Raw genomic sequence first — 18381 nt, 5'->3', positions numbered from 1 at the left:
GTCGCAAATTAAAGAGGGATTAATGCTTCTTGTCACTGGACCAATAAGAATATGTTTAAACAATTTTTGATAGCCAGCGTCCCCACCCGCCCGTATCAGAAAAACGAAAATTGAAAAAAAAAATTTTTAAAAATTCATAACTCGAACAATTTTCGACCAAATTCTTGTTTCTTGGTCGCAAATTAAAGAGGGATTAATGCTTCTTGTCACTGGACCAATAAGAATATGTTTAAAAAATTTTTGATAGCCAGCGTCCCCACCCGCCCGTATCAGAAAAACGAAAATATCGAAAAATGTACAAAAAAATTCATAACTTGAACAATTTTCGACCACATTCTTGTTTCTTGGTCGCAAATTAAAGAGGGATTAATGCTTCTTGTCACTGGACCAATAAGAATATGTTTAAAAAATGTTTGATAGCCAGCGTCCCCACCCGCCCGTATCAGAAAAACGAAAATATCGAAGTATGTACAAAAAAATTCATAACTCAAACAATTTTCGACCAAATTCTTGTTTCTTGGTCGCAAATTAAAGAGAAATTAATGCTTCTTGTCACTGGACCAATAAGAATATGTTTAAAAAATTTTTGATAGCCAGCGTCCCCAACCGCCCGTATCAGAAAAACGAAAATTGAATAAAAGTTTAAAAAAAATTCATAACTCGAACAATTTTCGACCAAATTCTTGTTTCTTGGTCGCAAATTAAAGAGGGATTAATGCTTCTTGTCACTGGACCAATAAGAATATGTTTAAAAAATTTTTGATAGCCAGCGTCCCCAACCGCCCGTATCAGAAAAACGAAAATTGAATAAAAGTTTAAAAAAAATTCATAACTCGAACAATTTTCGACCAAATTCTTGTTTCTTGGTCGCAAATTAAAGAGGGATTAATGCTTCTTGTCACTGGACCAATAAGAATATGTTTAAAAAATTTTTGATAGCCAGCGTCCCCACCCGCCCGTATCAGAAAAACGAAAATTGAAAAAAAAATTTTTTAAAAATTCATAACTCGAACAATTTTCGACCAAATTCTTGTTTCTTGGTCGCAAATTAAAGAGGGATTAATGCTTCTTGTCACTGGACCAATAAGAATATGTTTAAAAAATTTTTGATAGCCAGCGTCTCCACCCGCCCGTATCAGAAAAACGAAAATTGAAAAAAAGTTTAAAAAAAATTCATAACTCGAACAATTTTCGACCAAATTCTTGTTTCTTGGTCGCAAATTAAAGAGGGATTAATGCTTCTTGTCACTGGACCAATAAGAATATGTTTAAAAAATTTTTGATAGCCAGCGTCTCCACCCGCCCGTATCAGAAAAACGAAAATTGAAAAAAAGTTTAAAAAAAATTCATAACTCGAACAATTTTCGACCAAATTCTTGTTTCTTGGTCGCAAATTAAAGAGGGATTAATGCTTCTTGTCACTGGACCAATAAGAATATGTTTAAAAAATTTTTGATAGCCAGCGTCCCCACCCGCCCGTATCAGAAAAACGAAAATATCGAAGTATGTACAAAAAAATTCATAACTCGAACAATTTTCGACCAAATTCTTGTTTCTTGGTCGCAAATTAAAGAGGGATTAATGCTTCTTGTCACTGGACCAATAAGAATATGTTTAAAAAATGTTTGATAGCCAGCGTCCCCACCCGCCCGTATCAGAAAAACGAAAATATCGAAGTATGTACAAAAAAATTCATAACTCGAACAATTTTCGACCAAATTCTTGTTTCTTGGTCGCAAATTAAAGAGGGATTAATGCTTCTTGTCACTGGACCAATAAGAATATGTTTAAAAAATTTTTGATAGCCAGCGTCCCCAACCGCCCGTATCAGAAAAACGAAAATTGAATAAAAGTTTAAAAAAAATTCATAACTCGAACAATTTTCAACCAAATTCTTGTTTCTTGGTCGCAAATTAAAGAGGGATTAATGCTTCTTGTCACTGGACCAATAAGAATATGTTTAAAAAATTTTTGATAGCCAGCGTCCCCACTTGCCCGTATCAGAAAAACGAAAATTCAAAAAAAAAATTTTTTAAAAATTCATAACTCGAACAATTTTCGACCAAATTCTTGTTTCTTGGTCGCAAATTAAAGAGGGATTAATGCTTCTTGTCACTGGACCAATAAGAATATGTTTAAAAAATTTTTGATAGCCAGCGTCCCCACCCGCCCGTATCAGAAAAACGAAAATTGAAAAAAAAATTTTTTTTAAATTCATAACTCGAACAATTTTCGACCAACTTCTTGTTTCTTGGTCGCAAATTAAAGAGGGATTAATGCTTCTTGTCACTGGACCAATAAGAATATGTTTAAAAAATTTTTGATAGCCAGCGTCCCCACCCGCCCTTATCAGAAAAACGAAAATTGAATAAAAGTTTAAAAAAAATTCATAACTCGAACAATTTTTGACCAAATTCTTGTTTCTTGGTCGGAAATGAAACAGGGATTAATGCTTCTTGTCACTGGACCAATAAGAATATGTTTAAAAAATTTTTGATAGCCAGCGTCCCCACCCGCCCGTATCAGAAAAACGAAAATTGAATAAAAGTTTAAAAAAAATTCATAACTCGAACAATTTTCGACCAAATTCTTGTTTCTTGGTCGCAAATTAAAGAGGGATTAATGCTTCTTGTCACTGGACCAATAAGAATATGTTTAAAAAATTTTTGATAGCCAGCGTCCCCACCCGCCTGTATCAGAAAAACGAAAATATCGAAATGTGTCCAAAAAAATTCATAACTCGAACAATTTTCAACCAAATTCTTGTTTCTTGGTCGCAAATTAAAGAGGGATTAATGCTTCTTGTCACTGGACCAATAAGAATATGTTTAAAAAATTTTTGATAGCCAGCGTCCCCACCCGCCCGTATCAGAAAAACGAAAATTGAAAAAAAAATTTTTTAAAAATTCATAACTCGAACAATTTTTGACCAAATTCTTGTTTCTTGGTCGCAAATTAAAGAGGGATTAATGCTTCTTGTCACTGGACCAATAAGAAAATGTTTAAAAAATTTTTTATAGCCAGCGTCCCCACCCGCCCGTATCAGAAAAACGAAAATATCGAAGTATGTACAAAAAAATTCATAACTCGAACAATTTTCGACCAAATTCTTGTTTCTTGGTCGCAAATTAAAGAGGGATTAATGCTTCTTGTCACTGGACCAATAAGAATATGTTTAAGAAATTTTTGATAGCCAGCGTCCCCACCCGCCCGTATCAGAAAAACGAAAATTGAAAAAAAAATTTTTAAAAAATTCATAACTCGAACAATTTTCGACCAAATTCTTGTTTCTTGGTCGCAAATTAAAGAGGGATTAATGCTTCTTGAAACTGGACCAATAAGAATATGTTTAAAAAATTTTTGATACCCAGCGTCCCCACCCGCCCGTATCAGAAAAACGAAAATTGAATAAAAGTTTAAAAAAAATTCATAACTCGAACAATTTTCGACCAAATTCTTGTTTCTTGGTCGCAAATTAAAGAGGGATTAATGCTTCTTGTCACTGGACCAATAAGAATATGTTTAAAAAATTTTTGATAGCCAGCGTCCCCACCCGCCCGTATCAGAAAAACGAAAATTGAAAAAAAAATTTTTTTTAAATTCATAACTCGAACAATTTTCGACCAAATTCTTGTTTCTTGGTCGCAAATTAAAGAGGGATTAATGCTTCTTGTCACTGGACCAATAAGAATATGTTTAAAAAATTTTTGATAGCCAGCGTCCCCACCCGCCCGTATCAGAAAAACGAAAATTGAATAAAAGTTTAAAAAAAATTCATAACTCGAACAATTTTCGACCAAATTCTTGTTTCTTGGTCGCAAATTAAAGAGGGATTAATGCTTCTTGTCACTGGACCAATAAGAATATGTTTAAAAAATTTTTGATAGCCAGCGTCCCCACCCGCCCGTGTCAGAAAAACGAAAATTGAAAAAAAAATTTTTTAAAAATTCATAACTCGAACAATTTTTGACCAAATTCTTGTTTCTTGGTCGCAAATTAAAGAGGGATTAATGCTTTTTGTCACTGGACCAATAAGAATATGTTTAAAACATTTTTGATAGCCAGCGTCCCCACCCGCCCGTATCAGAAAAACGAAAATTGAAAAAAAAATTTAAAAAAAATTCATAACTCGAACAATTTTCGACCAAATTCTTGTTTCTTGGTCGCAAATTAAAGAGGGATTAATGCTTCTTGTCACTGGACCAATAAGAAAATGTTTAAAACATTTTTGATACCCAGCGTCCCCACCCGCCCGTATCAGAAAAACGAAAATATCGAAATGTGTCCAAAAAAAATTCATAACTCGAACAATTTTCAACCAAATTCTTGTTTCTTGGTCGCAAATTAAAGAGGGATTAATGCTTCTTGTCACTGGACCAATAAGAATATGTTTAAAAAATTTTTGATAGCCAGCGTCCCCACCCGCCCGTGTCAGAAAAACGAAAATTGAAAAAAAAAATTTTTTAAAATTCATAACTCGAACAATTTTTGACCAAATTCTTGTTTCTTGATCGCAAATTAAAGAGGGATTAATGCTTCTTGTCACTGGACCAATAAGAATATGTTTAAAAAAATTTTGATAGCTTGCGTCCCCCCCGCCCTTATCAGAAAAACGAAAATATCGAAATGTGTCCAAAAAAAATTTATAACTCGAACAATTTTCAACCAAATTCTTGTTTCTTGGTCGAAAATTAAAGAGGGATTAATGCTTTTTGTCACTGGACCAATAAGAATATGTTTAAAACATTTTTGATAGCCAGCGTCCCCACCCGCCCGTATCAGAAAAACGAAAATATCGAAGTATGTACAAACAAATTCATAACTCGAACAATTTTCGACCAAATTCTTGTTTCTTGGTCGCAAATTAAAGAGGGATTAATGCTTCTTGTCACTGGACCAATAAGAAAATGTTTAAAAAATTTTTTATAGCCAGCGTCCCCACCCGCCCGTATCAGAAAAACGAAAATATCGAAGTATGTACAAAAAAATTCATAACTCGAACAATTTTCGACCAAATTCTTGTTTCTTGGTCGCAAATTGAAGAGGGATTAATGCTTCTTGTCACTGGACCAATAAGAATATGTTTAAAAAATTTTTGATAGCCAGCGTCCCCACCCGCCCGTATCAGAAAAACGAAAATTGAAAAAAAAATTTTTAAAAAATTCATAACTCGAACAATTTTCGACCAAATTCTTGTTTCTTGGTCGCAAATTAAAGAGGGATTAATGCTTCTTGTCACTGGACCAATAAGAATATGTTTAAAAAATTTTTGATAGCCAGCGTCCCCACCCGCCCGTATCAGAAAAACGAAAATTGAATAAAAGTTTAAAAAAAATTCATAACTCGAACAATTTTCGACCAAATTCTTGTTTCTTGGTCGCAAATTAAAGAGGGATTAATGCTTCTTGTCACTGGACCAATAAGAATATGTTTAAAAAATTTTTGATAGCCAGCGTCCCCACCCGCCCGTATCAGAAAAACGAAAATTGAATAAAAGTTTAAAAAAAATTCATAACTCGAACAATTTTCGACCAAATTCTTGTTTCTTGGTCGCAAATTAAAGAGGGATTAATGCTTCTTGTCACTGGACCAATAAGAATATGTTTAAAAAATTTTTGATAGCCAGCGTCCCCACCCGCCCGTGTCAGAAAAACGAAAATTGAAAAAAAAATTTTTTAAAAATTCATAACTCGAACAATTTTTGACCAAATTCTTGTTTCTTGGTCGCAAATTAAAGAGGGATTAATGCTTCTTGTCACTGGACCAATAAGAATATGTTTAAAAAAATTTTGATAGCCCGCGTCCCCCCCGCCCTTATCAGAAAAACGAAAATATCGAAATGTGTCCAAAAAAAATTTATAACTCGAACAATTTTCAACCAAATTCTTGTTTCTTGGTCGAAAATTAAAGAGGGATTAATGCTTTTTGTCACTGGACTAATAAGAATATGTTTAAAAAATTTTTGATAGCCAGCGTCCCCACCCGCCCGTATCAGAAAAACGAAAATATCGAAGTATGTACAAAAAAATTCATAACTCGAACAATTTTTGACCAAATTCTTGTTTCTTGGTCACAAATTTAAGGGGGATTATTGCTCTTTAAAATGTGACTATTGTAATTTTTTCTATAAACTGTAGTAGCTAGCGTACGTTGTTTTTGCGTTGATTGTACCGTATAGGGCCACCGCCCTACTATGTGTGTCGGCGCCTTTGGATTTTTCTGATGGCTGGCGGCCTGCGTGTCCCTAGTTTCACCGAGCCTGGATTTTTAAAAGCTTTTAGCTTCGCAAAACTCGAAAATTCGATTGTCTGCTAATTGGCGGATGGAGTATTTTGACCAGTAATTTTGCCAAAATTATTTTACCAAAATAAATTCTTGTAAATAAACATCTAAGGAACAATAGGCAACAACAAAATCATTTGTTTATTAACAATTGGATTTTTAAAGCTCTTAGCTCAAAAAAACTCGAAAATCCGCCAATTGGCGGATGGAGTATTTTGACCAGTAATTTTGCCAAAATTATTTTACCAAAATAAATTCTTGTAAATAAACATCTAAGGAACAGTAAGCAACAACAAAATCAATTGTTTATTAACAACTGGATTTTTAAAGCTCCTGGCCTCGAAAAACTCAAAAATTCGATTGTCTGCTAATTGGCGGATAGAGTATTTTCGAATCTGTAATGCTTTTAATATTCAATTATAATATAAAAATTTAACTTTAAAACCATTTTTAAATCAATTTTTTTAGAAAATTTAATTATTTAAATACAAAAATAAATAATTTGTTGAATAATTGAATGTTTCTTGAAATTTTAATTCCATAAATAATTTTATTAACAAATTTTAAAATAATTGAATTCTTTTGACGAATTTTAATAAAATTTTTAGGAATAATTACATTGTTCGAGGAGTTCGATTAAAATTGTATTAAAAATAATTTCAAATCTGCAATGAGTTTTATTATTTATGAAAATAATTGAAATTCGGAGAATACTTTAATTATTTCTAAAGATAATTACAATTTTGACTAGAATTTTAAGAAAAAATTTAACATAATTGAATTTCTGCGAAGAATTTTATTACTTTTGAAAATATTTGAATTTCTGCAAAGAATTTTATTACTTTTGATAATAATTAAATTTCTGCAATCAATTGTACTTTCTCTAAAATTATCCAAATTATATCGTTCAATTTACGACTTTAGATTTAAAGAATATAGGGTAGAGTGGGGTAAAAAAGCCACATTTTTACTTTTGATGCTGTAAAATCTGTATTTAAAATTTTTTTCTCAAATTTCCAATTGTTATTGAAAGTTTAGTTACTAAGCTTGATAATTCTTGACGGAAATATTTTTTATCTCATGAAAGGACTAAGTTATAAGAGTTTTACGAAAGCACTGCAAGTGGCTTTTTTGCACCACCTGGTGGGGTGAAAAAGCCACCCTACGATTTTAGCAAAACACGTTATCAATTTAGGTATTTTTATAGTTTCCCTTTATTTATATGACAAATAGTCTTATTTGAAAAATATTTTAATAATTATGAAAGAGTTTTTAGCAAGCAAAATTGAAAATTATATTAAGTTTACCTGTTTTCGATTTGCACTGCCAATTTTTCGTACCTTTTTTAGAAGTTCTCTTTAAGTTTCACCACAGATAACATATTTCGTTGCAACCGTTTATTCATTGTGTATTTTTTAAATGCACTTTGAACTACTTTTTCGTCGTGTTTAATTTATTTTATTAAATAAACACGAGACATTTTGTAAAATAAGAAGGTTAGTTTAAATAGAAAACAAGTGAATTTCACAAAATATTCAATGGATTTTTTGCCCTGGCTTTTTTACACCCAAGACCAGTTATTAAAAAAAGCAAAAATAAATTGTTAATTCAGTTCAATTTCCAAAAATTAACATTGTATACGTTTTCGGTATACTTTTCTCCGTATGTACAAACATTTACTTTTATTATTCGTTCACTTAATCAAATTGTAATATGTTTGAAAAGTTCACCAAAATGTTTTCAAAAAAGCAACAAAAAATTAAAATTACAATAAAAACAATATTAATCTAGGTACAACATTCAAATTAGATTCAAAAGTTGCGTATTACCTAATAGTATTTATATTCTAAACAGCTGATAAATCGGCTTAATAGTTTTTAAATAAAACTCAAATGGCTTTTTTACACCATGGCTTTTTTACCCCACTCTACCCTACAATAAAAATATTCAAATATTGATCAATTTGCATTTTTTACTTCACTAATTTTTGAAGATTGTACAATTTGAAGAAATATATATAATATGTTTTGACGATATGCTCTTGTATATATAGTACAAATAATACATTGAACGATAATACGTGAAGAATGCGCACACAACTGTTACATTCATAAAAGAAGAGCAACTTCCATTTTTAGGATTTTTCACATATATATATATATATACATAGATATGTACTTAAATGTATATACATACAAGTAACGATAGCGTAAGCCAAGAGGTCGAAGCTACTGGGGAAAAATATCAGACCTTTGTTTTTGCAAAAGGTGAGTGAGCAACTCTTTTACTCTCTTTCTTTCTATTCCCCTTCATTCGCCCCCTCTTCGACCTAACCTTTCATATAAAACTACCCCTTCTCTCTCTCTCTCTCCTTTCGCCTCTTACACATCTGACAAACATCCTCTATTCTGCACATGAACACATGGTGTACTACACTATATATATATATTCACAATGCATCTACATAAGCTGAAAACTTCGAAACAATGTCCCAGTACTCGCTTTAGAACTCTCCCGGAATGAGACGAAGGGATTTGGAAAAAATAATTTTCGCATTATTTTTTTTTTCTTTAGTTTTAAAATATTTCTTTTTTTTCACTTATTTATTTATTATCTATTTTTAAAATTACTGCAAACATTTCTTAAAAATGTATTTTACCTTAAAAGTAAAGTAAATGTTACTATACATTTGTATATAGTAACATTTACTTTACTTTTAAGGTAAAAATTTAATTGTCCGGAATTTGTGTCAATTTTAACTATTTTCAGAAAGTAAATTCGCTGTAGTAAATTACAGTGAGAGTAAATTTTAGGGGGGCGTGAAAAGGCTATAAATTCTTTAAGAGATAATTTTCATTTCATCGAATTTCTTTTGACAGAATTTTCTTTTTAGTCGAGTTATTTTTTTTCCAATTTTTGTTTAATTGTAACTCTAAATTAAAACGATTTTTTAATTAGCAGAATTTTAAAATAATCGAATTTTTATTTGAGAAAATCTTTTTTAAACATTTTTTTTATTTAACTCTCTTTCTATTTGAAATAATTTTTAGGTAAACGAATTTTTAGTTGAATTATATGTAAACAAACTTTCATTTAATTCTCAGTTTAATGAATTTTTTTTAAATTTTTAATGTAAATGGATTTTTATTTAATTTTTAATGTAAATGAATTTTTATTTAATTTTTATGTAAACAAATGTTTATTTTGTTTTTATGTTGACTAATTTTTATGTAATTTTTATGTAAACGAATTTTTGTTTAATTTGTATAATAAACAAATTTTCATTTGATTTTTATGTAAACGATTGTTTAATTATTTCTTTTATAAATAAATTTTTATGTAATCTTGAAGGAACTATTATTTCATTTTTACTTAAATTTATTTATTTATTTTATTTTAATTTATTAATTTTCTTAAAAATTTATTTGTTTATTTTATTTACCAGAAATTCTATTAAGTCAAGTTTTTATTCCAAAATCCGACAATCAATCAGAACAAAAGTTACTCCAATTCCACTATTTAGTACTTTAAATGAAAAAAAAAAAATTCGTTTCGCCCAAAGTTCAGAGAATTTAATTTTCAACAATTTAAATTTAAACAATTAAAAGTTACAATTTAAACAAAAATTACAAATAACAAAAATTGCGATTAACAAAAATGAGCTTTCGAAAAAAATGATGATTCTATTAAATTGAAATTCTGTCATTTAAAATTTTCACTTTAGGGAAATTCCATCATTTAAAAATCTGATTTTAAGGAAATTGTCATTTCAAAATTTGGTTTTGTAAAAAATCTGGTTTAAAGTTAATTAAAAAAAAAATTTATTTCACTCTAAAAAATTATTTTTCCTAATTTAATTTTCAATACCGTCAATTTGTAAAGATTTATTTTAAAAAATCTTCAATTCAATTTTAAAAGAAGGATAAGGAAAATATTCCCTCTATCTTTAATTAAAGTTTTCTTCATTACCAAACAAGGGGTTTTTTTCATTCACTTAAACATTTTCTAAGACTTTAAAAGACTTTTCGCTAATTAAAATTCTCTCAATTATAGCAAAACAAAATTTTCTCTCTATCGCAAAATATTGTATAATTACGCTAATTATTGTTCTTAACATTAAAAAATGTAGTAATTTAATTTAAATGTAAAAAATGTAATGATTTAATTTATATTTAACTAATTTAAATTTTAAAAAGTAATAATTAAATTCAAATTTAAAAATATAATTTACATATTTAAGAATTTTATAATTAATTAATTGCTTTGATACACATTTAATAATTGAATTTAAGTTTAAACAAAAATTTAGTTCATAAAACATTTTATAATTTATCAATTTGATAATTCATAATTGATCATTGATAATTAATAACAGAATTTAAATTTGAAAATTTACTCTAATTTGATGAACGAACAATATTTCAATGTATGTTGAGATGGAAAAAAATTAAAATACACGAGAGATAATTACTATTTTTACGTCGATTAATAAATCAAGTATTCTTTATTTAATAAATACTTGAGAGCTTGTTAAATTATTATTTTGCGAGAGTTGCGTCATAAAAGAGGTAATAAAATCAAGTACCGTTTTTGCAATAAAGTATCTTTTCATTTTTTTTCTTCTTTTTCTTTCTCTACTTTATGGATTTAAAGTGACTGATATTTTAAAGAGAGATATTCATCACTGTCATGATCAATTTAGAAAATCAGTTGTCAATTACACTGATTTCATGAATCAGAACTCCTGTTCTACAACTCCTAATTCCAATCTTGTACACCATTCAGCTCTTGACACAAAACAAAACAGATTGCAGGCATTGGATTCAATGTGTGCGTGTTTATGTGTATATGTTGTATGTGTGTATGTGTGTGATTTCACACGTGTCAGGATTAAAGCTGACAAGAATCGAAATATCCTCCGCTCACTTTTTTTTTATTGTCGTTCACGCAACTACGCTTTTCTCTTAATTAACACTTCGTCCCTTTATATATATATAATAGTCTCTCTTTTTTCTCATTTTTCTTTTTATTTGTTTTTGTTGTGAAATAGACGAGGCGCAAAGACTTACTCAAATTAAAAGATTTCTATACTCGTTAAATAATTAACTTTATAAAATATAATTTAAAAATTAATTAAAATGGAAAATTACATTTTATACAGAAAATTGACATTTTCTGTATTACCGCTTCTTTCCTCAACTCCGGAAATATTATCCGTGTGCAATAAAAATACGAAAAAAATTTCTTTTGGTTTAGCAAAAAAAAAAAAAATAGTCAATTACTAAAATTGTTAACCATTTTTTCTGCTTTTTGAAATAATCATTTTCTTAAATAGAGGAATTACACTGATTTTTTTTTATAAAATACAATCTAAGAAAGGAGATTTTAATTTTTACAAGGGGATTCAAGTTAAAAAATAATTATTTTTTAAATTAAGTAACAAAAAGTTGTAGCTTATAAATATTTCCAAACAAATTTTTTCAAAACAAATATATATTTTCCGATATTTTCTTTCTATTTAATTTTATCAACTATCATAAAATTATTCCGGAGCTGGCAGTTTTTGTTAAATAAACGAATCAGAATTTAAAAATTATTCCCTTAACAATTTAGTTTGCTTGTAATATATTAATTACACATAGTTAAATACATATTTACTTACGAAATAAACTCGACAGGAAACATGTTGTTTAACTCACCTGAAACACACCAAAAATATATATATTAGTAATTGGAATTTTTATCATGTTATCAAAAAAATGTAAACAAATAATTTCTATAATTCCATTAAATTACTTCTATTAATAAATAGTAAATAATAATTAATTATAAAACACATATTTTTAAGCTACAATTTGTCAATTAAAATTCTAAAATTGTTTATAACCAAATTTATAAATTAGAAGTAGTATAAATCAATGTTTGATTAGACGTTTCTAAAATTTAAAGTTTTACATAATTTATTGCATCAATTGTCAAAAAGTCTTTTTAATCTGTATTTGTCTAGAAAAAATCGTATATGTAATCTTAATTATTTTAAGTAACAGTCAATGTTAGGTCAGACTTCTATAAAAAAAAAAATTCTGAAAATATACTAAAAAATTATTTTCACGAATAATTGTAATTTTTTACCAGTAGTACAAGTCAATATTTGATAAGACTAATATAAATAAAAGCAAAGACAAGTGACAATAAATATTTTCAGTGATCAGTAATCTGTCAGACATTTAAGTCAACATTTCATCACACTAATATAAACAAAAATATTCACCAAAATTGATATATTTTTAGTAGTATTTGTCAATGTTTAGTCAGACTTATATACAAACAAAATCCGAATAATTACTCTATTTAATTTTGTTTTTCGTAATACAATTTTTTTCACAGTGAAATACATCATTTTATGATCAGACTCAAGCGGAAAAAATATTAATTACTTTATTCAATTTAAAAATTGTTTATCATCAAAAAAAATATTTTTCAATATTGTAAGTCAATGGCTTACTAGACTTTAACATAAAACTGTCACAAGTTATTTTAGTTGTTTACCAATAGTATAAGTCAACGCTTAGCCTGATATTTATAGAAAAAATGTTTACCCTTTAAAAAAATTACCTATAAAAAATTATCTTTTAATATTCTTTATTTAACAATTTTTTTGTTTCCTATCCTTTTTTTGTAGAATTATAGAAAAGAAAAATCACGAGTGATATTAATCATTTATCAGTAGTACAAGTCAGTGTTTGGTCAGACCAAAAAAACATGTTCAGAAATTTAACAATTTAAAAATGTTTTCAGTAGTATAGGTCAATATTCACATTGTATAGAAAAAAAAAAGTTTCAAGACTTACGAAATAAATTCTTTTCGTAAAGTATATTCAGTGAAATAGAGAAAAATTGTAAATTGTAGAGAAAGTAAGTTATAGAGAAAAATAATATATTATAGAGAAAAATAATATTAAGTCTAATAAATTTTCAAAAGGTAGAAATATAATTTAAAGTATTAAATATAAAATTAAAAATAAAATTAAAAATAAAATTAAAAATAAAATTAAAAATAAAATTAAAAATATTCTCTTAATTTCCGTGAATAGTATCAAACATTTTCAGGTAGTAAAAGTCAATATTTAATCAGACTTTTGTAGAAAAAAATTTCAATTACACTATTCGTTTAATATTAGTCTTTATAAAAAAAAATCTCCAATAGTTTAAGTCAATGTTTGATAGACTTCCATAGAGACAAACGAGCAATTTTAATTGTTTACCAGTAGTAAAAGTCAATGTTTGGTCAGACTAATATAAATAAAAACATTGACAACTGATATTAATTCCTCTCAGTAGTAAAAGTTAATATTTCGTCAGTGAAAAAAATATAAATACAATCAAAAAAAATATTGCTTTGTTCACTGAGAAAACATTATACTTAAATGAAACACAAAAATAATGTTAGACGATTTTGTTTAATTGAAATTAGTTTATAAGTTTAATCTCAATATATAGAAAATGTTTACTGCATTGATTCAAAAGTATTATTTATTTGAATAATTATATTTAATTCAAACATATTTTCTGTTACGGTTTAAACAAAAATTATGTTTGCAAATTTTATGTTTGAATCAAACTTAAAAATTGACTACAGATAATTTAAAGTCAATCACAATTTATGTTTGATTTCAATATATAATCTCTTAAACTGAACCAGAAAATATGTTTGAATTAAACTTAAATATGTTTGACTGTATAGCAAAGATATTTTAAGTTTGATTTAAACAAAATTTGTTTGAATCAAATAATTTTTTTTCTCAGTGTTCGATTAATAATTTAATTTTGACAAATTTTTTTAGTAACATAACTCAATGTTTAGTCAGACTAATATAAAAAATCTAATATATTATCGCAAATTTCCATTATTAACCCTGTTTTTTTTCCTTTTGAGAATCGTATCCAAATATTGAAAACCCAAAACGATATATTTTGACATATGCGTTCTTGAATGTTTGATTTGACGTTTAAAGTTGAGAAAAATCATTCGCTTGTCAATCGACGAATATGTATAGCAATAAAAAACATGAAATTGCCCCTAACCTAGAATGAAAAGTATGCATGTATAAAAGCTACAGTGTATTTCTTTTCGTGTATACTTGTCATACAGTGTCAATATCGGAAAATCGCAGAAATTCGATATACTACCACCTTTTTTTTATTATTCTTTTTTCAAAAAAAAAAAAAAATGAAAGAAAGAAGCAAACATACGGAAAGGATGTTTTTCCAATTCGATGTTTGGATTATATGAATATACATATGTGTGTGAGTGTGTGGGTGCAATACTATATGCAGCATGTATTCGATTTGTCCGTACGTGACGTTTTCTCATGCACTACAAGGCAAAAGAACTCAAGACCTATTTCAAGCAGGAAACTGCAGTTCTTGCTGAAGTGTCAGATATTAAAGGCGCCGCAATTCAGTGGAATATAAAAAGAAGAGCGAGTGAGAAAAAGAGAGAGAGAGAGAGAAAAAAAAATTGCAATCGCAACAAGATTGCGTTCTCTTAAGTCATGCAAATCATTGTAGAAAACTCGTATATAAATATATATATTCACCACTTGACTCAAAAGGGTTGTGTGTCCATAGAAATTGGAGGCGTGTGCATGCTTTCAGCATTTACTTGCGCTCTGCATATTTATGTTCACGCACAGAATATAATGTATTTAGAAATAAAAAAGGGGTGCTCGTTTTGAATGAAATACTTTTTTTTATAAAAGCGGAATAAATATAATTCATTTAAACACCCAAAAAAAAAATGGTTTTATAAATTCAAGAATATAATATCCTTCCTTCTATTCGAAAAAAAAATATTTCTTTATTTATTTTTGAAATAAGAAAATTCTTAAAAAGGAAGAAAATTACTTCTTATTTTATTTTTATTATTAACATAAAAATTCTTAAAATCGAAGTTTTTTTAAGATTCTCAAATTGCAGGGGATTCGAACTAGTGAAAATATTCAAAAATACAGACTTTACGGACCAAAAATGAAAAATTACGTACCAATTACTGACAAAAATAATGGCAGAGTCAAATAAGACAATACTTTACTTAAAACTATTATCAATTCAATTATTATTTTCAAGAATTTTTAACTAAAATTCTTCTTTAAATCGATTATTATCTATATTAATTTTTAATAATTTCCGAAAAAGTTCTTTGACAATTTTCAAATCCATTTGTTTACAAAATTCAATTTTTCGAAATTTCAATTATTCGTAAATTCTTCAATTAAATAGGTATATATTAGAAAATAAAAACTTAATAATCATTGCAAAAAGTTCCTTGAGAATTTTCAAATTCATTTATTTACAATTCAATTTTACGAAATTTTGATTATTCGGAAATCCTTCAATAAAATATTTAAAAAATAAAAACTTGAAATAATTTCAAAAAAAAATCCGCAATTAAACTTTCTCAAAAAAAAATTAATTCTACAGAATTGTTAGTTATGAATATGAAAAATTCAAATAATTGAATTCTTTTGACCAATTTTAATAAAATTTTTAAGAATAATTACATTTTTCAAGGAATTCGATTAAAATTGTATTAAAATTTAAAAATAATTGATATTCTGCGATGTGTTTTTATTATTTACAAAAATAATTGAATCCCTAAGAAGAATTTTATTATTTTTGAACAATATTTAATTTCTGCGAAGAATATTATTACTCTTTGAAAATAATTGAATTTCTACAATAACTTTTCCAAAATAAAATTTTTTTTTCGTGTTCTTAACTAAAACAATTTATTGAATGTTTCTCAAAATTCAATTCTCATAAAGAATTTCACCAACAAATTTTTAAATAATTGAATTCTTTTGACGAATTTTAAAATACAATTTTTAAGAATAATTACAATTTTCGAGAAATTCGATTAAAAATGTAGGGGAACATAGTCTAGGTCGGCCACCTTTTTGACTTTTGTTTATAACTTTTTTTTAAAAATGAATTTGGACAATTGAAGTATATGGTTGGAAAGTCCTGTTTAATAGGAACATTTTTTCTGTACAAAGTAAATTGACAGGTTTAAAAATGAAAAAGTTATAAAGATTTAAAAAAAAAAAAATTTGTAGTCCAGGTTAGCCATTACAGTCAAGGTCGGCCATGTTTAAAATTCAAAGGGCATTAATCGTTAAAAAATAAAATAACATGTTTGGAGTTACGGAAAATTGATTCTTTATTGTTTACAGTTTGTAACTTAATGAAATAACAAAATAATAACAATAAACAATATAAAAAAATAAATATAAATAAAAAAAAGTTTTGCACTAAAATATTAATAAAATTAAATAAAAATATTAATAAGATGATCAATTATATTATGAGTTATACAGAATTGCAGTTTTTGCAAATGAAGTAGCTCGTCCTCAACTTTGCGCATTTTAAACACATAGTGGCCGACCTTGACAGTAAGTAGCATTACCGAATTGTTGTAACCATAAAGAAATACGTTTCGGGATTCGATTTTTTACTTTGTTTTTCTTTCAACCATGAGTCCCACAAATTTTCTGCATACTTGCCTTGACGATTCAATTTGTTTTTTATCTTTTATTAATGGTTTTTCACATTATGCACAAAACTTTTTTTGAGCTTTTTTTGTACCGACGTCACAGAAAACACAATTTTCGATTTTCCGAAAATGTAATTGAACAAAAAGTTAGGTTTCACTAAGACAAGCTTCGACAAAAATGCGCGTAGGTGGCGCTAGTGAACTTGACAAAAAAACGCGAGTGGCCTACCTAGACAGTAGGCCAACCTTGACTACATTCCCCTACCTATTAAAAATAATTGAAATTCTTCAATGAATTTTATTATTTATAAAAATAATTGAATTCCTGAAAAGAATTTTTTATTATTTACGAAAATAAATGAATCCCTGTAAAAATTTTATTATTTATGAAAATAATTAAATGAATGCGAAGAAATTTATAAAAAAATTTGTAAATAATTGAATTCCTGTGAAATTTTTAGTATTTTATGAAAATAATTAAAGGTTTGCGTAGAATTTTATGAAATTTTTTTTAAATAATTGAATTCTTTTGAAAAATTTGTATTAAAATAGTAGATATTAAAAATCATTGAATGGAGGACAATTTTTGAAAATAATTGAAATTTTACCAAGAATTTTATTAAAATTTTTGAAAATAATTGAATTTCGGAGAAAAATTTAATTATTTCTAAAGATAATTGAATCTTGAAGGAGAATTTTTTTAAATTTTTGAACATAATTAAATTTCTGCGAAAAATTTTATTACTTTTGAAAATAATTGAATTTCTGCAATCATTTGTAATTTCTCTAAAATTCTCCAAATTATATTGTACAAGTTACGAACTTTTCGTCTTTTCTAAATCAAATTATGGTTTTTTTTTTTAAAAAAACTGACTTTTACAGGATTTACAGCTCTAGTTTGACCCCTGAAATTATTAATATAAAATTTTTTTTCTGACAAATATCAATAATTTATATACTAAAAATTCTGATGGCAAAAAATTGTTAATATATATACATAAATAATTGTAGAGAAAATATTTAGAAAAAAAAAATATATTTATGTGTGTGTGTGTGTGTGTGGTTCTTTGTAACGAAATGTTAAAGAGACAAGCAAAACAAATTTATAGTGCCATAACAAAATAAGCACATTGGCAAAGTATGTCGTTCGAATATCATTGCACAAAGTCAGGTATGAACGCGCCTTTACAGCGGATTAAGCTTTCGCTCTCATTCTCCCTCTCTCTTCTCGGTATTCAAAACGAGCGGGCTGGTCAAACTATTCCATTCTCTCGAGATGTCGTAAAATTTACCTTCCACCTACCACTATTTGCATCAATCTTCAACTGAAATTTTCTCTTTATGCGTGACAGAAACGACGTTTATACAGATTGTAATAAGCAATGTCAAAGGTTTAATTTCCGTTTTCAATATGTATATATATATAATACATCAGTAGAATATATAAATGATTCATTTCTTACGCTATTTTTTTAAATATTATATTTTTACATTTATGTCAGAAAAAAGAATTTTTATATTTTCATAACAATTATTAATTTTTA

At 27.2% G+C, this 18381-nt stretch overlaps 1 protein-coding gene across 5 annotated transcripts in view; it reads right to left on the bottom strand.

Annotated features, from left to right (window-relative positions):
- Positions 1–18381, bottom strand: part of LOC122511094 (hemicentin-1) — a 231147-nt gene that overhangs the window by 184179 nt on the left and 28587 nt on the right. Inside the window, exon 2 of one of the 5 annotated variants that reach the window (XM_043626150.1) lies at positions 11945–11981. The exons of the other annotated variants lie outside the window; for them this stretch is intronic. The gene's annotated coding sequence lies outside the window, so the exon portion shown is untranslated. The remainder of the gene's footprint in view (positions 1–11944; positions 11982–18381) is intronic. 5 annotated transcript variants of the gene reach the window in all.

The sequence above is a fragment of the Leptopilina heterotoma genome, unplaced genomic scaffold (genome assembly GCF_015476425.1).
Source record: "Leptopilina heterotoma isolate Lh14 unplaced genomic scaffold, ASM1547642v1 Lhet_80, whole genome shotgun sequence".
NCBI classification, from domain to species: Eukaryota; Metazoa; Arthropoda; class Insecta; order Hymenoptera; family Figitidae; genus Leptopilina; species Leptopilina heterotoma.
This window is presented reverse-complemented; position numbering and strand designations above follow the sequence as displayed.